Source organism: Mobula hypostoma, chromosome X1 (genome assembly GCF_963921235.1).
Source record: "Mobula hypostoma chromosome X1, sMobHyp1.1, whole genome shotgun sequence".
Taxonomy (NCBI): domain Eukaryota; kingdom Metazoa; phylum Chordata; class Chondrichthyes; order Myliobatiformes; family Myliobatidae; genus Mobula; species Mobula hypostoma.
Window position 1 is genome coordinate 32,439,954 of NC_086128.1, and position 24,969 is coordinate 32,464,922.

A 24,969-nucleotide genomic window follows, 5' to 3' on the forward strand; every position below is an offset into this window, starting at 1 on the left:
GGACGAAGTGAGTTTGGCTTGTGGAAGCTGACGAAGATGATGTTGAAGAGGTTTTGGCATCCTATGACCAAGAACTGATAGATGAAGAGCTGATGCAATTGGAAGAGGAAAGTATAACAATCGAAACCGAATGCAGTAGCAAAAGTGAAGCAACTACGTGAGATTTTCGCTGCAGTGATAAAGTATGACTTTAATTTTGAAAGGGTACATCGGTTTACGGGATATTTGCAAGATGGTTTGAGTCCTTACAAAGATAGAAAAATGCGCGAGGCTCATCAGTCAAGCAAGCCTTCCACATCAGCCACAGCAGACGACGAACCTTGACCTTCGAAATCAAGGCGGGCAGTCATAGGAGAAGATGAGCTGCCTGCTCTAATGGAAACATACGACAATAAGATGACACCCCCATGTCCCACCATCCCAACACTCAGGCCACGGACAGGTACTGTACCGATCCGCGGAGAATGCAGCAGTAGCCAGGAGGCACACAGCACATCTTTAAGAAAAAAGCCGAAATAAACATGCTAATTAATTAGGTGCCGCCCCACACGTAACTATCGGCCCAGATCAAAGGCGATGCAATCGGCACTGATCTGGGCCAACAATTACGTGCCGGGAAGGACATAATTAATTAGCAGACCTAATTAGTTCCCCTCTGCCACCACTCTGCTCGGTCTAGTCGAATTAGTCCTTACTCTTAATAATTTCTACTTTGGCTCCTCCCACTTCCTCCAAACTAAAGGTGTAGCTATGGGCACCCGTATGGGTCCTAGCTATGCCTGCCTTTTTGTTGGGTTTGTGGAACAATCTATGTTCCGTGCCTATTCTGGTATCTGTCCCCCACTTTTCCTTCGCTACATCGACGACTGCATTGGCGCTGCTTCCTGCAAGTATGCAGAACTCGTTGACTTTATTAACTTTGCCTCCAACTTTCACCCTGCCCTCAAGTTTACCTGGTCCATTTCCGACACCTCCCTCCCCTTTCTAGATCTTTCTGTCTCTGTCTCTGGAGACAGCTTATCCACTGATGTCTACTATAAGCCTACTGACTCTCACAGCTATCTGGACTATTCCTCTTCTCACCCTGTCTCTTGCAAAAACGCCATCTCCTTCTCGCAATTCCTCCGTCTCCGCCGCATCTGCTCTCAGGATGAGGCTTTTCATTCTAGGACGAGGGAGATGTCTTCCTTTTTTAAAGAAAGGGGCTTCCCTTCCTCCACTATCAACTCTGCTCTTAAACGCATCTCCCCCATTTCACGTACATCTGCTCTCACTCCATCCTCCCGCCACCCCACTAGGAATAGGGTTCCCCTGGTCCTCACCTACCACCCCACCAGCCTCCGGGTCCAACATATTATTCTCCGTAACTTCCGCCACCTCCAACGGGATCCCACCACTAAGCACATCTTTCCCTCCCCCCCTCTCTCTGCATTCCGCAGGGATCGCTCCCTACACAACCCCCTTGTCCATTCGTCCCCCCCATCCCTCCCCACTGATCTCCCTCCTGGCACTTATCCATGTAAGCGGAACAAGTGCTACACATGCCCTTACACTTCCTCCCTTACCACCATTCAGGGCCCCAAACAGTCCTTCCAGGTGAGGCAACACTTCACCTGTGAGTCGACTGGGGTGATATACTGCGTCCGGTGCTCCCGATGTGGCCTTTTATATATTGGTGAGACCCGACGCAGACTGGGAGACCGTTTTGCTGAACATCTACGCTCTGTCCGCCAGAGAAAGCAGGATCTCCCAGTGGCCACACATTTTAATTCCACATCCCATTCCCATTCTGACATGTCTATCCACGGCCTCCTCTACTGTAAAGATGAAGCCACACCCAGGTTGGAGGAACAACGTCTGGGTAGCCTCCAACCTGATGGCATGAACATCGACTTCTCTAACTTCCGCTAGGCCCCACCTCCCCCTCGTACCCCATCTGTTACTTATTTTTATGCACACATTCTTTCTCTCACTCTCCTTTTTCTCCCTCTGTCCCTCTGAATATACCTCTTGCCCATCCTCTGGGTCACCCCCCCGCCTGTCTTTCTTCCCAGACCTCCTGTCCCATGATCCTCTCGTATCCCTTTTGCCTATCACCTGTCCAGCTCTTGGCTCTATCCCTCCCCCTCCTGTCTTCTCCCATCATTCTGGATCTCCCCCTCCAACTTTCAAATCCCTTACTCACTCTTCCTTCAGTTAGTCCTGACGAAGGGTCTCGGCCTGAAACGTCGACTGCACCTCTTCCTACAGATGCTGCTTGGCCTGCTGCGTTCACCAGCAACTTTGATGTGTGTTAATTAATTAGCATGTTTATTTCCCCTTTTTTCTTAAAGATCTGCTGGATGCCTCCCGGCTACCGCTGGACCCCTGCGTGCCTCGCAGTAATGTATCGCTTGGCGGCCTGGAGGGCGGGGGCCACGGCACCACCCCAACCTGCGACGACTCAGTCTAACACACCATCATCAGTGTGCTCTGCGCTGTCTTCCCGATTCCAGTAAGTGATACTACACTGTACATACATTATTTCTACTTTATATAGGCTATGTATTTTTACGTGTTATTTGGTATGATTTGGCAGCTTCATAGCTTAAAGGTTACTGGAGAGCGCTTGCGCCGTATTTTTGCCAACAGCCCTTGAGTGAGATTTTCTGCCGACAGCGCTTGCGCGAGATTTTCACTTCGGCGAACAGTGCAGTAATGATTGTGGAAAAGTATTTCTACTTTATATAGGCTATGTATTTATCATATCATTCCTGCTTTTACTATATGTTACTGTTATTTTAGGTTTTATGTGTTATTTGGCATGATTTGGTAGGTTATTTTTGGGTCTGCAAACGCTCACAAAATTTTCCCACATAAGTAAATGGTAATTTCTTCTTCGCTTTACAACATTTCGGCTTACGAACCGTTTCATAGGAACACTCTACCTTCGGATGGCGGGGGAAACCTGTATTTGTAATCCTCCATCATGTCCACACTGATCCCCTGGATGGAAACAGGGGTCACTGGTACCTTAGCTCTCCTCAGGTCTACCACCAGCTCCTTAGTCTTTTTCACATTAAGCTGCAGATAATTCTGCTCACACCATGTGACAAAGTTTCCTACCATAGCCCTGTACTCAGCCTCATTTCCCTTGCTGATGCATCCAACTATGGCAGAGTCATCCGAAAACTTCTGAAGATGACAAGACTCTGTGCAGTAGTTGAAGTCCGAGGTGTAAATGGTGAAGAGAAAGGGAGACAAGACAGTCCCCTGTGGAGCCCCAATGCTGCTGATCACTCTGTCGGACACACAGTATTGCAAGCACACGTACTGTGGTCTGCCAGTCAGGTAATCAAGAATCCATGACACCAGGAAAGCATCCACCTGCATCGCTGTCAGTTTCTCCCCCAGCAGAGCAGGGCGGATGGTGTTGAACGCACTGGAGAAGTCAAAAAACATGACCCTCACAGTGCTCGCTGGCTTGTCCAGGTACGAAGAACAGAAGATGCTGGAAACACTTAGCAGTGGGCGTAGACGTGGTTCAGCAGGTAGACGATGGCATCCTCAACTCCTAGTCGGGGCTGGTAGGCAAACTGGAGGGGATCTAAGTGTGGCCTGACCATAGGCCGGAGCAGCTCCAGAACAAGTCTCTCCAGGGTCTTCATGATGTGGGAGGTCAATGCCACCGGTCTGTAGTCTGTGGGGCGCGGCGTCTTCAACACAGGGATGAGGCAGGACGTCTTCCACAGTACAGGAACCCTCCAGAGCCTCAGGCAAACCTCATGCCACTAGATTTTGTATGCCATGCTCATAGTAGCAATATGATGTTGCACAAAGCACAGGGTATCAAATCACAGGATACGCGGTGTTCAGTTTCTACCATTACCTGACTCTGGTATCAGCACAATCAAAATACATCTTTCAACCACTGCTGTTATACTGGTTAACCACTGCAACTATCAATGAGCTGGGTTGTCTATTTTCCAAGTCTTGATGGTTTGAAATGTTTTTGAAGGCACTCCTACCAAACACTTGTCAGTATTATTTTAAACTTAAAAACTTAAATATTATATTTCCTATGGTGGAGTCTGGGACTAGAACCTCAGAATAGAGGGACATTGATTTAGAATGGAGATGAGGAAGAACTTCTTTAGCCAAAGGACAGTGAATCTGTGGAATTCATTGCCACAGATACCTATGGAAGCCAGGTCATTGGGTATATTTAAGGCAGAGATTGCTAGATCAATCACAAATAAGGCAAAATCTGCGGGTGCTGGAAATCACACAGATAAAGCTGGAGGAACTCAGCAGGCCAAACAAGATTAATGGAAAAGAGTACAGTCGACGTTTCGGGTTGAGACCCTTTATCAGGACTGGAAAAAAAAAAGATGAGGAATCAGAAAGAAAGTGGGGGGAGAGGAGAAGTCGAGTTGGAAAGTTGATTGGTGAAAGAGATACATGGCTGGAGAAGGGAGAATCTGATAGGAGAGGACTGAAGACCAGGAAAGAAAGAAAAGGGAGAGGAGCACCACCAAAGGAAGATGATAAGATGAAAAAAGGAAATGCGAATGGGGAATGGTTAAGGGGGTGGGGGGGGCATTAAAAGTTGTTGCTCCTCCAACCTGAATGTGGTCTCATGGCAACAATAGAGGAGGCCATGAAATGATATGTCAGAATGGAAATGTGAAGTGGAATTAAAATGGGTGGCCACTGGGAGATCCCGCTTCTTCTGGTGGGCAGAGCATAGGTACTCGGTGAAGCAGTTCCCCCATCTGCTTTGGGTCTCACCGATATACACTGATATCTCTGCCGCATCTACTCTCTGGATGAGGTGTTTCCTTCGAGGACTAAGGAGATGTCCTCCTTCTTCAAAGAAAGGGGCTTCCCTTCTTCCACCGTCAATGCGGCCCTCAACCGCACCTCTTTCATTTCATGCACGTCTGCTCTCACCCCATCCTCCCGCCACCCCACCAAAGATAGGGTTCCTCTTATCCTTGTCTACCACCCTACCATCCTCTGTGTCCAACACATAATTTGTTGTAACTTCTGCCATCCCCAACCAAGCACATCTCACCCCCCCCACCACTTTCTGCTTTTCACAGGGATCACTCCCTACGCGACTCCCTTGCACACTTGTCCCTCCTCACTGATCTCCCTCCTGGCACTTATCCTTGCAAGTGGAACAAGTACTACACCTGCCCCTACACCTCCTCCCTCACTACAATTCAGGACCCTAAACAGTCCTTCCATGTGAGGCGACACTTCACCTGTGTGTCTGTTGGGGGTCATCTGCTATATCCAGTGCTCCCAATGTGGCCTCCTGTATATCGGTGAGACTTGACGTAGATTGGGAGACCGCTTCACCGAGCATTTACGCTCCACCATCCCTGGCTGCACACTCACACACCTGCCACACTCTGTGCAAGAAAACCTACCTTCCCGCCCCCACCCCCATACTTTCCTCCAATCACCTTAAAATTATGCCCTTTGTATTAGTCATTTCTGCCCTGGGAAAAATTCTATGGCTATCCACTTGATCTATGCCCCTTCGCATCTTGCACACCTCCATCAAGTTACCTCTCATCCTCTTTCACTCCAAAGAGAAAAGCCCGAGCTCACTGAACAAGATATCTTCTCTAATCCAGGCAGCATCCTGGTAAATCTCCTCTCTAAAGATTCCACATCCTTTTTGTAATGAGGCAACCAGATCAGAACACAATACTCCTAGTATGACATAACCAGAGTTTTATAGAGCTGCAACATTACCTCATGACTCTTGAACTTAAATTCCATGCCTAATGAAAGCCAACACTCCATATGCTGTCTCAACTACCCAATGAACTTTTGCAACAACTCTAAGGGATGTATGGACGTTGACCCCAAGATCCTTCTATTCCTTTTGTTTAGACATAGTCAAAACATTTTATTTATGCAGGGTCCCTTAGGCCATAGTAATTTCAATTAAAAATGTCAGTTTGTAAAGGTTAAATGTTGTAATAGATGGGCAGTGCATTAAAGTAAAACCCAAATCACTCATTCAAGAATAGATCCATATACAAAAAAAAACCCAAGTACTGCAAAGAACAATCAGCAAACAACATTGACCTCATAGGAAACTGTAAAAACTTAGAGACAAACACCAAGGTTCTGCTGAAATATTATATGTAGTGAAGGTCCTAATTAAAAGGCATACCACAAAAGTAATAACTACTGCAAAAGTACCTGAGTAACATGTGAATTATTATAGTTTTAGGAAATTCAAAAAGGCATATGTGGCTTGAAGATTAGCAAGGTAGAAGTGGGTTTCAATTCATGGAGCATTAACATTTATGAAGAGAAAAAGGGAGCTCTATCTTTGGTACAGACTTCATTTGAAGCATGCTGAGACCAGTAAGCAAGCAAGCTGAAGAAAAAGGCAAGGTAGTAGTGAAGGTCAGCAAAATGGACACAAAGCACATAAACGTCATAGTATACCTTCAATTAGAGTCAATTAGCAATATAGCCCTTCTGGCCCAATGAGTCGTGCTGCCCAGTAACCCATATATTTAACACTAAACTAATCATAAGACAATTTATAATGACTAACTAACCCACTAACCAGTATGTCTTTACACTGGAAGGAAACCAGAGCACCTGGATGAAACCCATGTGATCACAGGAAGAATGTACAAACTCATTACAGGAGGCATTGGAGTTGAACAAAGAACTCCCACACCCCGTGCTGTAACAGCATTGCACTAACTACTATGCTACCATGATGTCCCATAAATTACATGGATAAATCAATAACACATTTTAGAAGGAGGTAGACATGATTTAATTGCCATTACTGAAATGCAATGCAAAATGAGATTAATTTGGCGTCACAGACATCATGGGATGAAAGGCCTGTTCTTCTGCTGTACTGTACTGTCAGGAACAGAATATGACCACAAGATCATAAGACAGGATTAGGCCATCGCTGATTTACTACCCTCCTCAACCTCTTTCTCCTGCCTTTTCCCCATAACCTTTGACGCCGCAACTAATCAAGAACCTATCAACCTCTACTTTAAATATACCCAATGACTTGGCCTCCACAGTTGTCTGTGGCAATGAATTCCACAGATTCCCCCTCATCTCTGTTCTAAAGGAACATCCTTCTATTCTGAGCCTGTGCCTTCTGGTTCTAGACTCAGCCACTATAGAAAACATCCTTTCCACATCCACTCTATCTAGGCCGTTCAATATTCGATGGGTTTCAATGAGTTTCTCCTCCCCCCCTGCCCCCCCCCACCATTCTTCTGAATTCCAGCGAGTACAGAGCCAGAGCCATCAAACACTTTTCATACATTAACACCTCCATTCCTGGAATCATTCTCGCAAAAACCCTTCGGACTCTCTCCAGTGCCAGCACATCTTTTCTTAGATAAAGGAAGCAAAACCGCAAGTGCGGTCTGACGAAGGCCTTATAAAGCCTCAGCATTACATCCTTGCTCTTATAATCTGGTCCTCTTGAAATGAATGCTAACATTCCATTTGCCTTCCTTACCACTGACTCGGCCAATGTTGCAAGCCGAATCAAAGATGGTGATGAATCAGCATATAGGAAGGAGATTGAAAATCTAACTAAGCGGTGCCCTCACAACAACCTCTTAATCAAAGTCAGCAAGACTACTGACTTCAGAGGAGAAAACCAGAGGTGCATGAGTCAGTCTCATCAGAGGATCAGAGGTGGAGAGGGTCAGCAAATTTAAATTCCTCTGTGTTATTATTTCAGAGGAACTGTCCTGGGCCCAGCAAGTAAGTGCAATTACAAAGAAGTCACAGCAGCGCCTCTACTTCCTTAGGAGTTTGTGAAGATTCTGCGTGTCAGCTAAAACTTTGATGAACTTCTATAGATGTGTAATGGAGAGTATATTGACTGGGTGCATCACAGCCCGGTATGGAAACACCAATGTCCTTGAATGGAAAATCCTTCAAAAAGTAGTAGATAAATCCTTCACCACCACTGAGCACATCTACACGGAGCATTGTCACAGGAAAGCAGCATCCATCATCAGGGACTCCCATTATCCAGGACATGTTCTCTTCTCTTTGCTACCATCAGGAAGAAAGTAAAGGAGCCTCAAGACTCACACCACCAGGTTCAGGAACAGTTATTACCCCACAACCATCAGGCTCTAGAATCAGTGGGGATAACTTCACTTACCCCATCACTGAACTATTCTCATAAACTATGGACTCATTTTCAAAGTCTCTTCATTTCTTTCTTCATTTTTTTTCCACTTCCAGGGCAACTCGTGTAGCAGAACTCCCAATGAACAATTAAATATTCTCATTTCAGCCTGAACCAGCCAAAAAGCACAACTGCTTCCAAGGTCAGTACAGTCAACAAAGATGTCATAATGCTTTTAAACAAACTACTGCTGCTTAAAACCAACAGAAATAATGCTGACTGGGGACAGATTCATCCTCGTAGGATTCCACACAGGAAAGGGGGCTGCAGGTCAGGGGATACAACTGCGTTTAAGGAAATGGGGCTTTAAACTCCCAATACCGACTACTTTGCTGGCAAATGTGCAGTCTCTGGTGAATAAAATCGATGATCTCAGAGCTAGGGTACTGAATCAGAGGGACATTAGGACGGCGTGTGTCCTTTGTTTCACAGAATCCTGGTTAACCTTTCCCGTACTGGATGCAGTGATTCAGATCGACAGGTTTACTATACATCGTCAGGATAGATCTTATAGAGTCTCTCAAAAGCAGAGACTCATGATCAACTCTTCTTCGTGCACAAATATATCAATGCTGTCCCAATTTTGCTCACCAGACCTGGAATATCTAGCAGTTAAGTGCCTTCCTTTTTACCTACTGCTGTAGATTTCCGGGATCATTTTGGTAGCAGTGTACATTCCACCTCAGGCCAATGTTAATCAGGCTTTAGATGATCTGAGCAATGGAATCAACATGCACAAAACAGCATACCCTAACGTTTTGGGGGATTTTAACCAGGCCAGTCTGACAAAAAATCACTAAGCAATTACCATCAACAGATCACTTGCAATACCAGAGGAAACAACACACTGGCCCATTGTTACACCACCATCATTCCACGCCCTCACTTCGGGAAGTTTGCAAGATATTACTTCCTACAAAGTGAAACCCAATAACATGAATGGTTGCGATGCTTCACGACCAGATGAACTCAACGCCTTCTATGCCCACTTTGAAAGGGAGAATATAAGTACAGCTGTGAAGATCCCTGCTGCACCTAATAATCCTGTGATCTCTGTCTCAGAGACCGATGTGAGGCTGTCTTCAAAGAGGGTGAATCCTCACAAGATGAAAGGTCCCGATGGAGTACCTGGTAAGGCTCTGAAAATTTGTGCCAACCAACTGGTGGGAGCACTCAAGGATATTTTCAACCTCTCATTGCTATGGACGGAAGTTTCCACTTGCTTCAAAAAGGCAACAATTATACCAGTGCCTAAGAAGAATAATGTGAGCTGCTTTAATGGCCATCGCCCGGTAGCACTCATATCGACAATGATGAAATACTTTGAAAGGTAGGTCATGACTAGATTGAACTGCCTCAGCAAAGACCTGGACCAATTGCAATTTGCCTATCGCCATAATAGGTCAACAGCAGACACAATCTCAATGGCTCTCCACACGGCTTTAGACCACCTGGACAACATTGGTGCACCTCAGGGGTGTGTGCTTAGCCCACTGCTCTATTCTCTATATACACATGACTGTGTGGCTAGGCATAGCTCAAATACCATCTATAAATTTGCTGATGATACATCCATTGTTGATAGAATCTCAGGTGGTGATGAGAGGGTGTACAGGAGTGAGATATGCCAACTAGTGGAGTGCTGTTGCAGCAACAACCTGACACTCAATGTCAGTAAGACGAAAGAGCTGATTGTGGACTTCAGGAAGGGCAAGACGAAGGAACACATACCAATCCTCATAGAGGGATCAGAAGTGAAGAGAGTGAGCAGCTTCAAGTTCCTGAGTGTCAAGATCTCTGAGGACCTAACCTGGTCGCAACATATCAATGCAATTATAAAGGCAGCAAGACAGCGACTATACTTCATTAGGAGTTAGAAGAGATTTTGTATGTCAACAAATACACTCAAAAACTTCTATAGATGCATCATGGAGAGCATTTTGACAGACTGCATCACTGTCTGGTATGTTTGGTGGGGGGGGGGGGCTACTGCACAGGACCGTAAGAAGCTGCAGAGGGCTGTAAATTTAGTTGGCTCCTTCTTGGGTATTAGCCTACAAAGTACCCAGGACATCCTCAAGGAGCGGTGTCACAGAAAGGCAGCGTCCATTATTAAGGACCTCTTGCACCCAGAGCATGCCCTTTTCTCACTGTTACCATCAGGTAGGAGGTACAGAAACCAGGATCAGCTTCTTCCCCTCTGCCACTTGATTCCTAAATGGACATTGAACCCTTAGACACTACCTCACTTTTTTAATATACATTATTTCTGTTTTTTTGCACGATTTTTAATCTATTCAATATATATAATTGATTTACTTATTTCTTTTCTTCTATATTATGTATTGCATTCAACTGCTGCAGCTAAGTTAACAAACTTCCCGACACATGCTGTTGATAATAAACCCGATTCTGATTTCATCTCGTTCTCAAAATTTATTATTTATTATTTCTTTCTTTTTGTATTTGCATAGTTTTTTGTCTCTTGCAGACTGGTTGAGCTTCCAAGTGGGTGTGGTCTTTCATTGATTTGATTGTGGTTATTATTCTGTTATGGATTTATTGAGTATGCCCACAAGAAAATGAATCTCAGGGTTGTATATGGTGACATGTACACACACACACACACACACAGGGTGAGTGATAAGTTCGTGGCCTAAGGTAGAAGGAGTCAATTTTAGAAAACCTAGTACAGTTATTTTTCAACATAGTCCCCTCCTACATTTACACACTTAGTCCAGCGGTCGTGGGGCATACAGATCCCTTCTTTGTAGAAGTCGGCGTCTTGGACCTCCAGAAAGTGGTCCACAGCAGGAGTGATTGATAAGCTCATAGCCTAAGGTAGAAGGAGATGAGTTATTAACTTCAGACTTTCTAAACTATCACTCAAAGAGTTGAACTGCACATGCATCTAACGAGAGCTGTATAACTCATCTCCTTCTAAGTGTGTAAATGTAGGAGGGGACTATGTTGAAAAATAAATGTGCTAGGTTTTCTAAAATTGACTCCTTCTACCTTAGGTGATGAGAGGGGGAGGGGGGAGGGGGGAGAGGGGTGGGGGAGGGGGGAGGGTGTGTGTGTCCTCGTTATATGCAGGGGATACGTTCCTCGAAGTTGATGCATAATATGAATAATTATTTAAATGGCTGAAAATGGGGATGCGTTCTGGACGGCTTCCTAAATATGTTTTATCTGTAATTTATTCACATTTTCATACCAATATGACACAAAAGCAGTACCACAAGGCAACATTCATATTATATTTAATCAATTTAAGGTAATATTCAACATAATAAATCAAAGAAAGTTAACATACTAGGGTGTACAGTACTCACCAATGGTGGCAGGTGTGTTTGTTCCGGGAGATGAGTGGTTGTGCAGCTTTACATGGATGAGGTGGATGGTTGTGGGTCATCAGCATCATCAAGGACAGCAAGGGGTGAAGGAAAACAGACAGACACACACACACACACACACACACACACTTACTTTGATAATAAATTTGCTTTTAAATTTGAACTGCAAATTAACCTTTAGGGAATCCTACATAAGGATTCCCAAGTCCCTTTGCACCTCTGATTTTTGAATTTTCTCCCCAATTAGATAAACGTACTTCCTTCTACCAAAGTGCCTGACTGAACAATTTTTTTACTGCTTTGGGAAAGTAACTGTTTTTGAGTCTGGTGGTCCTGGTGTGAATGCTTCAAAGCCTCCTCCCTGATGGGAGTGGAACAAACAGTCAACGAGCAGGGTGTGTGGGACCCTGGATGGCATTATTGGCCCTCTTCCAGCACCTTTCTGTATACATGTCCTTGACAGCGGGTAGGCTGGTGCCAGTGATGCGTTGCGCAGCTTTGACTACCCGCTGTAGAGCCTTCCTGTCTGCCACAGTGCAGTTTTTCGTACCATGTAGTGATGCAGATTGCTAGGATGCTCTCTACTGCACACCTGTAGAATGATGTGAGTATGGATGTGTAAAGTCTAGCTCTCTTCAGGTCCTCAGAAAGTAGAGGCATTGGTGAGCTTTCTTGACTGTGTAGGATGTGTTCTGGGAGGTGTTCATGAGAGGCTGTGTGTGATGTGCACTCTCAGGAGTTTGAAACTGCTCGCAGTTTCCACTGTTGTGTCACCGATGTAAAAGGGGTGTGAGAGGTTCAACAGATTTGTCAGGCAAGTTTCCCCTTAAAGAAACCATTTTGACTGTGGCCTATTTTATTCATGTGCCTCCAAGGATCCCGAAACCTCATCCTTAGTGATGGACTCCAACATCTTCCCAATCACTGAGGTAAGGCTAACTGGTTTAGAATTTCCTTTCTTCTGCCTATCTCCATTCCTAAAGAGTCAAGTGACATTTGCAAATTTTTCAGTCCTCTGGAACCATTCCAGAATCTAGTGATTCTTGAAAGATCATTACTAATGTCTCCAAAATCTCTTCAGCTGCCTTTCAGAACCCTGGGGTGCAGTCCATCTGGTCTTTTAGCTTCCTCAGCACTTTCTTCTTAATAATAGAAACTATACTCACTTCTGCCCCCGACACTCAAATTTCTGGCATACTGCTGGTGTCCTCCACAACATACAGTGCTTAAGTTCCCCATTACTAACTCTTCAACATCATTTTCCAGTGGTCTGATATCCAGAAAACTTAGTTCTTAAAGGAGTCAGGCAAAATGGAAAATGTGGAGGGCTGTCTTTATTATAAAAGGGGCAATAAAGACACTAGAGAAAATTAATATTTGATCAAAGTATCAAGAAAAAGATTAATATTGGAGAGGTAAAAAAGAATAGAAAGGTGCAGACACCTTTATTGGAAGTTATCTACAGGCTCCCAAACAGTAGGATAATGTATGGTAAAATACTAATTAGTGAACTAGAAGTTCCTACAAACATAATGAAAGTATCATGGGGGACTTTAATCCAAAAAGACACAGGGGAAACCAAATTAACAGTAATACTGTGGGGGACGAATTCATGAAGTCTAAACAATAGTTTTCTAGATTAGTATTTTGTGGAAACAAGGGTGGAAACAAAGAATAGATCTTTTAGATCTAACTCTGGCTTAATATACAATACAAATTATATATCTGGTTGCTAAGGGGCCCTGATGGAACTGTGTTCATCAAAGGATAACATCTGAAAGAATAAAAGTGATTTGAATTTCAGTATCTTCAATTTAAACAAAGCATCTCATATATGAGGTATGAGTTAGCTCTGATAGATTGAGAAGCTATATTAAAAAGATATGACAGCAAACATGCATTAAACACTTAAAGAAAGAGCTTACAAAATGTATTTCACTTTAAAGCAAAAAGTAGCAGATTTAGTTCAGCTGTGGCTAACAAGTTAAAAAAAAATTGAGAACAAAGAAAAAAGGCCAAATGCCACCAAAAGGACCAAAGTTCCTTTAGATTTCAAAACTAAGAATTCAAAGGAGGACCAAGACTTTGATAATGATACAGAAAGGAGAATGCAAGAGTAAGGTAATGTAAAACATAAAAACAGATGGTCAAAACTTTTGTAAATAAGTTAAAAGGAAAATAATAGCAAAAAAAGACAGGAATCCTTTACAGACTGAATTTGTGTTGAAAAATATGGAAGCAGCAAAGAAATTAGTCAAATACTTTGAAGCCATCTTCATAGAAAATGACACACAAAACTTCCAGGAAATAATGGAGAACAAGCTTAGAGTGTACAAGGATCTGAAAAAAAAATCATAGCAGTAAAAATCTAGCTTTTCATGGAACAGAAAGTTCCTAAATTCCCCAGGTCTGATGAACTAGATCCCAAGATTTTTTAAGAGATGGTTGTGAAGATAGCTGACGCACTACTGTCATACATTACAGACAGGTTCCAAGAGATTAGAAAGCAACCCCAATATTTAAATAAAAGAGTGAAAATAGAAAGTTACAGTAGTGTAGCAATTAGGATAACGATATTACAGCACCAGCGACCCAGGTTCAAATTCCACTGCTGTCTGTAAGAAGTTTATACGCTCTCCCCATGACCGTGTGAGTTTCCTCCCACATTGCAAAGATGTACAGACTAGTAGGTTAATTGGTCACATGGGTGTAATTAGATGGCGTTGACTCATTTGGCTGGAAGGGCCTGCAATTGTACTGTACCTCTAAATAAAAATAAATAATAAAATAAAATATATCAAGTTGTAACCAATCAGAAAATAATAATAAGTACTGGGAAGAGTTAACAGGGATTTATGAAAGGGGAATCAAGTTTGAAAAATCTTCTACAACAAGCGATCTGTTGAAGTGCTCAGCAGGTCGAACAGCAACTCTGGGAGAAAGGCACTGCAGATACTTCAGTAGTTGTTTGTTGCTCCATATTCCAGCATCTACAGTCTCTTCTGTCTCCACTGGAAAACCATTTTAGTTTTGGGGTTTAAGAAACAGAATAGAGGAGGATGACAGGGGAATGGAGCAACACACACAAAATGCTTAAGGAACTCAGCAGGCCAGGCAGCATTTATGGAGAAGAGTACTGTCCATGTTTCAGACCAAAATATTGAAATAACTGACCCTCCTGTCGAAGAGTTTCAGCCCATAGATGCTGCCTGGCCTGCTGAGTTCCTCCAACATTTTGTGTATGTTGCTCAGATTTTCAGCATCTGCAGATTTTCTCTTGTTTGTGACAGGGGAATGGGGTGTATTTGGACTTTCAAAAGATATATAATAATGGTGCGCACTAGAAACTAACGCACATGGAAATGGGGGTCAACGCACCAGAGTTAGTTATTAATGAACAGAGAACACTGGATGGCTCATCTTGCGTTTGAAGGCTGTGACTTGGAGACTGGTGCTGTTCTTATTTATAATCAATGATTTGAATGAGACCAAGCATAATTTATCTAAGGTTACTGATACAAACTAAGGCAGCAGAGTTAGTTGTGAGGATAGTGTAGACAGATTTTAAGGTGCATAAACCAGTGAATGTGCAAGGACCTGGTAGATGGAACATAATGTGGAAAAATATGGTAGCAGAAATAGAAAACAATAAATTAAATTTTAAAAAAATATAAACAGCAAGAGACTGGAAAGGTTTGTCCTCAAAGGAACTTGGATGTCCTTGTACATGGTTCATATGTACAGCAATTAGGAAAGAAAACAGTACATTTGCCCAGGAGAATTTGAGTGAAGTCCGCCTATTGCAATTATTTAGGACCCTGTGATCTCCATACCGAATAAAGGAAATACTTGCAATTGGGAGAATATTCTACAGATTAACTCCTGGGATGTGAGAAAGTGACTGAGGAGGGGAGAATAGACTGGGCAAGAATCCTGTGATAACTTACCTATTTGGAATATTGCAATGGGTTATTTTACATTAATTTGATAGAAAATATGGGCCTCACCTGAAAAGAGACACATCCAACAATGAAGCACTCCCTCTGAAATGCCAGCCCTGGACTTGTCTGTTCAGATATCTGGAGAGGAATCATAGGCTTGACTTTGACAATGAAGTAAGATCAGTTACCCAGCCAAAGTGAAAAATCAAACCTGGAACCTTTGTTTATATCGGTATTCTATTCCACATGAGAGTAGTTTTGCTTGAAACTACAACTAATTATATTCTTCGGCAAATATAATGTTTGCAATATTATAACAAGGGAAATTCATATATTCAGTAATTCTTGCTCTTTGAAAACTCATTCATTTTCAAGTTCATGCCAATTCCATTTCCCACTCAGTCTGTATTGTTGAGGTGCAGACTTGTACAATAATATTTTTGTCAATGGATTAATTTTTCCCCAAATGTCTTATCCGTTATTGCTTTCAATGATTCACCAATAGTGGATACACTGGTTAATTTACCTGATCTTCAGTTTGGAAGTTAAGTTATGCAACTGGAAATAAACACAGATTTCTTTTTAAGTAAACTTACATCTATCTTTCATTAGCCCTAAATTAGGACACTTTCGTAACCAGCAAAGAAGCCTACAGTTTTCATTAATTTTGGAGCAGCATCTTAGATAACAAGACCACCCAGCCTTTTAACCATATGCAAAAGAGGAATACATTCATGGAAATAAGTTACATGTAATAATAGATCATCTTATCATCAAAATCAATATCCTGTTAATCAAAAGGCCCCTTTACTTTACTTTTTACATTTTAATTCTAAAAAGCAATCTTTTCTTACAAAAGTAGTTAGCCAATATTGAAGGGCCTCAGCTCAAAACATTAATTGCTTATTCCTCTCAATAGATGCTGCCTGACCTGCTGAGTTCCTCCAGCATTTTGTGTGCATTGTTCCAAAAGCAACCTTTTTTTTAAAGAAAGAATCATTCAATAAGTTCCAACTACTTTTGCTAACAAGTCTATTGTTACGGTTGGATAAATGCACACGTTGTTTGCCAATGCCATGAAATATTATACTTCACTGAAGAAGTACAGGATAAGGAAACTGTGTAATGTTGGATCACATTTGGCCCAGGTAGGATCTAAAGCAATAAAAAACATAATCAAATGGAATTAAACTCTTTTTCTGGATAGTCAATTATCTGACAATAGCCCCTCAGTCATGTTATATTCAAGAGATAATAATGTCTCCAATGATTAGTTTCTGTACAGATATATTCTGCATTCATTAACAAGGCTTTCTGTTGCAATAGTGCAGAAATAGAGAAGGAAAATCTTAAAATGCAGTTGTATCCAATTAACAAATAATGGAAGCAGCAGCTGATAAGAATGATCTTGTTTCCACAGCCCTCTATACTCAGCTGGAACAGACAAAACCAGCATCACTGCAAATGGGTCTTGCAATCGGAATAATTTCAGTTCTTTGGCAGTTTTATGGCTCAAGCTTTACCAAATTTCAACATAAGTTCTTTTCACTCTCCCATAACACCATCTGTGGCTGCACCATTACAATTTCCACTCTCACAAATCGACAAACTGACCATTAGTATCAGCAATACACAGGCAACTTGCCAAAACCATCAGATGAAGTTTATCCATCAACATTAGTGAAGCTATCGCTAGCACCACTGAATGGCTGATTTAATTACTTCACACACCTGTCTAATACAGACAAGACCTACGATACACCCCAGTTACTTCATGGTGTTCAAACTTTGATTTGTAAAGAAAACCATAAATAACCCCATAATAACTCTACCAAAAATCTGTTTGCAATTTCTTTTTCCATCTTTTTTATTGAGTTCCAAATTGATAAATACAACAATAATACAAAGAGTTCAGGATTACATTAATAACAGTTAACGTATACAGACACAGACTCCAAGTAACATATTTAATTTAAACCTCCCAATCTATTAATAACTGAACATGAAATGGATTCAAAAAAAGTTTTTACCCCCTATGCTAAAACAAAACAAAACAAAGACTGGGCTGCCATATTTCAACGGTTAAGATCATTATTTGTCATTAACTCCGCTCCTCTATACACAAACAAAAAGATATTGAAAAGAATTCAGGAAAGGTCAGCTTACATCATATGAAAATGTTGAATAAATGGCCTCCGTGTTTCTTCAAATTTAGCCGAAGGATCAGTGGTACCACTCCTAATTTTTTCCAAGTTTAAACATGCTATCGTTTGGGAAAACCATTGAAATGTAGTAGGGGAATTAGAATCTTTCCATTTAAATAAAATGGATCTTCTGGCTGTTAATGTAACAAGTGCAATCAAACGACAAGCTGAAGGGGATAAATGACTAAAGCCTATCATTGGTAGTCCAGAAATTGCAGTAATAGGATGAGGTTGTAAATCAATACGCAAAACTACTGAAATAATATCAAAAATGTCTTTCCAATATTTTTCCAAAAGAGAGCAAGACCAGAACATGTGTGTCAAGGAAGCTACCTCAGAATTACATCTGTCACAGACAGGATTTATATGACCATAAAAACAAACTAATTTATCCTTGGACATATGGGCCCGATGAACCACCTTAAATTGTATCAAGGCGTGTCTAGCACACATTGAGGAAGTGTTAACTAGTTGGAGGATTTTCTCCCATTTCTCCATGGGTAAAGATACCTGAAGTTCTCTTTCCCATTCATTCTTAATTTTATCAGACATACCTAAACGTATTTTCGTAATTAAATCATAAATAATTGCTATTAAACTCTTCTAATAGGGGTTTAAACCTAAAATATTTTCTGTAATTTCAGTTTGATGTGAAATCGGAAAAGTAGGTAAAATAACCTTCAAAAAGTTTCTAATCTGTAAATATCTGAAAAAATGTGATCTAGGCAAATTATATTTATTAGACAACTGTTCAAAGGATATAAGACAATTATCAATAAATAAATCACAAAAACATATTATTCCCTTTGTTTTCCATAAAAGAAAAGCTTGATCAGTTCTGGATGGTTGGAGGAAAAAATTGGATATAATAGGACTTAATAGGATAAATTTATTCAATCCAAAAAATTTACGAAATTGAAACCATATTCGTATTGTATGTTTAATTATTGGATTAATCGTTTGTTTATTCAGTTTAGTAAGTGCAAAGGGAAGCAAAGCCCCTAAAATAGAAGCTAATGAGAACCCCTGCAGAGACTCACAGTCGAGGTTCACCCATCGTGGACATTGAATTTCATCCAAATCTTGTGTCCAAAACGTTAGATATCGAATATTAATTGCCCAATAATAGAGTCTAAAGTTCGGCAATGCCTTTTTCGGCAATGCTGCCATCCTTTTTTGATTTCTGTGAATATTTTTAACTTAATCTAGGATTTTTATTCTGCCATATATATGAAGAAATTTTAGAATCAATAATATCAAAAAAGGATTTAGAGATGAAGATTGGTACCGCCTGAAATAGATATAGAAATTTAGGTAAAATAATCACCTTAATAGCATTGATTCGACCAATCAATGATAGGGACAATGGGGACCATTGAGCAAGCAGTTGTTTAACATGATCAATTAAGGGTAAAAAGTTAACTTTAAAAATAGATCCTTATGCTTCTTAGCAATTTTAACACCCAAATAAGTAAAATAATCAGTAACCAGTCTAAATGGTGATTGTCTATAGATTGGAACTTGCATATTTAATGGAAAAAGCTCACTCTTATTAAGATTCAATTTATAACCAGAAAAACTACTGAACTGAGCAAGTAGTAATATTACTGCAGGGATGGACTTCTCTGGATTAGAGATATATAGTAACAGGTCATCTGCATATAATGATACCTTATGCGTCTCATTCCCACGAATAATGCCAAATATATTGGGTGAATCACTAAGAGCGATTGCCAAGGGCTCCAAGGCAATATCAAATAGTAAAGGGCTTAAAGGACAGCCCTGTCTAGTACCTCAAAAAAGCCTAAAAAAGGGGGATCTCTGTTTATTAGTAAGTACAGAAGCCAAAGGTATATATCATTTAATCCAAGTGTTACATACCTTGTGGGTATCTTGTGACTGTCTAATGAGGATGATCTAATGGTTTTGTGGAAGTCACATGATGTAATTTTCCCACCGATGTGAGGTCACGTGTGGACATGTTCACGACAGGTATAAAAGGGAGACCCCTGATGTGATGCAGTTAGTTTCAGTTGAGTTGTTGTTTGCTTCATTTGTTACTCTGTTATGCTGCGTATTCGTCTTATGACGCAGTTCGTTTTTAAACCGGAGTTTTACTTTCTATTTTAAGGTAGAACCTTTGTGCTGGCAGCTTCAACAATATCTGCCTGGTTTTTGTTTTAGTTTTACCTTTGCAGTTCAGTATCGGAGAGTGAAGACTTTTGTCGAAGTACAGAACCCAAAGGATTGAGAAAAGTTGGTGTCATTTGACAGTTTCATAAAGGATCAACCTTATTGAGTCTTCGATCAAGAAATTGTGACCTGCATCTAAGATAACTCCTGCCAAAAGAGCAATGAAGTTTGTGCGGGGTTCGCTCGCCAGGAAAAGGTCAGTTCCTTTTAAGCCGTTTATTCATCGAGGAAATTGCTTTCTTTATTTCTTGTTCCATAATGGGTGCATCTAATGTTAAACATTCATTAAGTGGTAATTTCAGGATATTCAATTTTCTTAAAAATTTATGCGTTATGGTAGAATCGTCAGGAAATTCTGATTGGTATAAAGAGGTAGAGAATTCTTGAAACAATTTATCAATTTTGTCATGGTCAACCATCAAAGTACCATCCCATTTACGAACTTTAATAATCTGACGTTTAGTCGAAGCAGCTTTCAATTGGTTGGCCAGTAATTTACCGCATTTATCACCATGTATATAAAATTGACTCTTAATCTTAAGTAATTGATTTTCAATTGGGGATGTTAATAACAAACTGTGTTGCATCTGAAGTTCAACTCTCTTTTTGTAAAGCTCCAAATTAGGAGCAGCAGAATTTTTTTTTTATCAATTTCTTTAATCTTATCAACCAATGTACATATTTCATTATTAATTAGTTTTTTCAATCCAGCAGAATATGAAATAATTTGTCCACAGATATATACTTTAAAAGTGTCCCATAATATCCCACTGGAAATTTCTTCCGTAAAATTTAGTTGAGAAGAAAAAGGCAATCTGTTCTTTAATAAAGTTAACAAAATTTAAGTCCTGAAGCAGAGTAGAATTGAACCGCCATTGTCTAGCACTGAACGTTACATCAGTTAATTTGACAGATAGTTGCAGGGGCGCATGATCAGAGACGGCAATTGCATCATACTCACAGGAGTAACAGATGAGACCAATCGAGAGTCAATGAAAAAGTAATCAATTCTAGAGTAATTATGATATACATGAAAAAAGAATGAAAACTCTATCATTAAGATATAAAAACCTCCAAACTTCTAAAATCAACTAAAAAGGAATTAATAAAAATAGCAGACTTGTTTGGAAGTACCTGACTGGGCGCAGACCTGTCCATCGAGGGATTCAGGCAACAGTTAAAATATCCGCCCATTATCAATGTATATTCATTTAAATTAGGAAGAGATGCGAACAAATGCTTAAAGAATTCAGGATAATCAGTATTGGGTGCATAGATATTAACCATAACAACTTTTTGGTTATCAAGTAAATCAGTAATTAACAGAAATCTACCATTCGGGTCTGAAATTGTTTCAGAGTGAACACATGAAATCGAGAAATCTATAACAATAGAGACTCCTTTCACCTTAGCCTGTGAATTGGAGTGGAATTTTTAATCCTTCCAAAACCTAAAAAAAAACGCTGATTATCCTCTTTCCTTACATGAGTTTCCTGGGCAAAGATAATCTGAGCATTCAATCTATGAAAAACTTTTAAAATCTTCTTCCGTTTAATTGGGTGATTCAAACCATTCATATTCCATGAAACAAAGTTAATAACATTATCCATTGTACTTGAATAAACCATATGGTGTGTAAAGGGTTAACCTTACTGCATAGAAAACTCATGAATCAGGAAGAGGGAAAGAAGTTTAAAGAGGAACCGGAAGTCACAACAATTCAGACATATTTGTCTTTTCAGATCAGCCCAGATGGAAAAAACTAAACTAAAAATAGCCTCACCCTCCACCCACAAAAGCCCGAAAACCGGCCAATAGACAGCCAGAAAGCTATCTAGACACTTCCCTACCCCCATCTCTCTTGAAGGCAAGTCTCCAAAGTTGAAAAGAATTCAAAACACCACCCACAGTCAAAATATTGAGAAGAGAATGCCATAAAAAAAACACCAAACAAATGTTTTAAAAAAACAGCCATTTGCAAAACATTTGGAAGGCAGGATCTTGGAAAATGAAACAGAATACAACCTTATTAATATTTCAAGAAAACAAAATCAATCACCAAATCAGATTCTTAATTATTTTCAAAAATAAACAATTGAAAATAATAAAATAATACAGGGGGAAAAAAGGAACTTTGATATAAAAACATGATAAATATCCATACTCCAGAACAAAGTACAAGCATTATCAAACCAAGGGCAAAATTCTTCAAACTTTAAAAGTCCAAATCTATGAACTAGTTATTAACTTATAAACCAAATGAATACAGACATGAAAAACAGTAAATTTATTAGACAGCTAAGATCGAACATTGATCCTCAAGGAATTGATGAGCTTCGTCTGTGGATTTAAACCATTTACGTGATTTATCAGGCAGAACAACCCTTAGGCAAGCTGAAAGTAGCAGAGCTGGTTGGAACTTTCTTGGATAGAGCTCAGACATCACTGGTTTAAAAAGCAATCTTTCTTGCATTACCTTAGGACTGTAATCTTCGATCAAACGAAACTTGAGGTCTCCATATTCAATAACCCCTTTCCAACGGGCAATTTGAATTAAATGCTCCTTGCTATGCACATAGTGGAATTGGAGTATGACAGATTGAGGTTTCAGTTCTTTCGCGGGTTTTGCTCTTAAAGCCCGGTGGGCGCGATCAAGTATAAGAGAAGTAGAAAAAACTTCAGAGCCAAACACGTCCATTAAAAATTGAGAAAAAAATTTAGTAAGGTCAACACTCTTAACGTCTTCACAGAGTCCTTTTATTCGCAACTTCTGCCTATGACTGCGATTTTCCAGGTCGATAATCTTAGCTTTATATTGTTCCAGTGTTTGAGTGATCAAAGTTAGTTTCTTTTCCAACAAATCTAGTTTGCAGTCTCTTTGTCTACCAGCTTCATTGAGTTCAGAAATTTGCCGTTGTTTTTCACACTCCCGCTTAAGTGCTCCCAGTCTACTTTCGATCTCCTTTAACAATACTTCCAAATTAGAAAATCTTGTGTCGAATATATCATCCAGGAGCTTCGACATAGCCTCCAAAGTGAGTTGAGACTTAGGCTGTTGAGAGTCACCTTCTCTCCTTCCATTTCCATTACCAGCTTCCTTGCCTTCGGCTAATGCCTTTTTCCCTCTGGTACTCATTTCCAGTGATTAAAAATCAGAGTTCAAGCATATAAAAGTGTTATAAACACTTTAATATAGATAGTAAAAGGGTGGTAAAAAGATTGAAAAATGAACGGAGCAAAGCCAAAATGCGACTTACTCCATCTAGTGCCCCTCTTTGCAATTTATAACTCTTCCCTACAAAGCAGTTTGATTTCCAGTTTCCTTGGAAATTTCATTCTAACCCGAATAAAATACTTCCTGGATTATGTCCAAAATGATAATATCAAAGCAGAATTATTCATTTGCTTTAAAGAAGTTGCATCTCTCTCCTATTAGAAAATTGAACTTATCATCACTTTCTTGCAGAACCAAATAATCTAGTCTGAGAGCCAGTAGTAAAAGGAATACAGAATAAGCAGGATCCAATTGTAAAAACAAGTCCCATTATTGGGGGCTAAACATGGGTTTGAAGGTTACAGGTACCTGGTCTGTGCAATGTGCAAATGATAACGCTGGACTAACAATCTCAATTCCAACTGGAAATCAATTCCAGATGTGAAATAAATCAGACTGATATATTTATACGGAACATTGAGAAAAAGTAACTGGGTGGCTTGAGAAGAGATATGTGTCCACCCTATACTACAAAGTAGATAAAAGTAGATGAGGGCAAGAAGAAAGTGAGATTGAAAAGTATAATCATGTTGGAAGAGTATTGAAGTAAGGTTCACACACAAAATGCTGGAGGAACTCAGCAGGTCAGGCAGCATCTATGAAAAGGGTACAGTCGATGTTTCAGGCAGAGACCCTTCAGCAGGACTGAAAAATGACTTGATTGTTCTGCATGCAGGTCTTAAGACTGCATTATTTGCAAAGATTTGCGAATATTTGACATGACATCTAAAACTCTGACAACAGCAGAGCTACATTGGCATTTGACAATGACACCTTCAAGTTCATCTGCAGAAATATCTTAATTTCTACCTTTAATGTCTCTTGTTTTCTTTTTCAAGGTGGATGTGGTTCTGTAGAAGACCCTGACCTGAGCCACACTCAAACTTTGGTTCCTTGCAGTGGTGGGACTTGCTCCCAGGGCTCATCAACCAGCCATGTTTCGATATCCCAAGGACGTGGCGTAGAAGACGAGCGCTCCTTCGGGGTTCCAAGGCTTTGGGGACGAGCTGATTCTATGCCAATGCTGCTGACTGAAACATCACGGGAGAAGACAAAACAGCAGATCAGCTGTTGGGCACTCTGTACTCGGCGAATCACTTGGTCTCTCTCTTTCTCTTGTTAGTTGGGGGGGGTAAGTCTGTGGCCGATTCTCGAGTCAGAGAACTTGGAAAGAGCGACACGGCAGACTTTAACACCGGAAATCAGCGAGTTGTTTGCCTTTTTGCTCTCCCCTCTCACTGTGAATGGGGGGCACCTCTCTGTCTCTTTATTAAGCTGAGAGAGAAAGCCTGTGGTATGTCAAATTGTTGGGTAACGAACAGTTTTTGTTGTACTGCACATCATGGTCTTTCTTGAGGGCTTTGCTATTACCTGCTTGGTGGATGGAGGGTGCTGATACCTTTTTTGGCTAAAGTAAGTTGGGCGGGGGGGGGGAGGGTCGTTGTTTGCTGCTGCTTGTATGCGGTCGGGAAGTGGGGGGTTCTAACATTTTTACTGTCACTTATTCCTTGGGGCACTCTTCTGTTTTCATGGATGTCTGCGAAGAACAAGAATTTCAGATTGTGTACTGTATACATTCTCTGTTATTAAATGGAACTACACTTCTATAAATGTGTAGTGGAAAGCATACTGAATGGTTGCATCACGGCCTGGTATGGAGACACCATTGTCCTTGTTTGGAAAATCCTACGAAAAGTAGTGAATACAGCCCAGCCCTTCATAGGTAAAGCCCTCCACACCATTGACCACATCTACACCGAGTGCAGTCGCAGGAAAGCAGCACCCATCAAGGACCGCCACT

General features: G+C 40.7%; 1 protein-coding gene across 5 annotated transcripts in view; it reads right to left on the reverse strand.

Annotated features, from left to right (window-relative positions):
* The window catches only part of raraa (retinoic acid receptor, alpha a), a 735,685-nt gene that overhangs the window by 620,675 nt on the left and 90,041 nt on the right, over positions 1–24,969 (reverse strand). Inside the window, exons 4-5 of one of the 5 annotated variants that reach the window (XM_063037126.1) lie at positions 23,979–24,199; positions 15,564–15,635 (exon numbers count right to left, since the gene is read on the reverse strand). The exons of 3 other annotated variants lie outside the window; for them this stretch is intronic. The gene's annotated coding sequence lies outside the window, so the exon portion shown is untranslated. The remainder of the gene's footprint in view (positions 1–15,563; positions 15,636–23,978; positions 24,200–24,969) is intronic. One more of the 5 variants, XM_063037130.1, reaches the window with a different exon arrangement.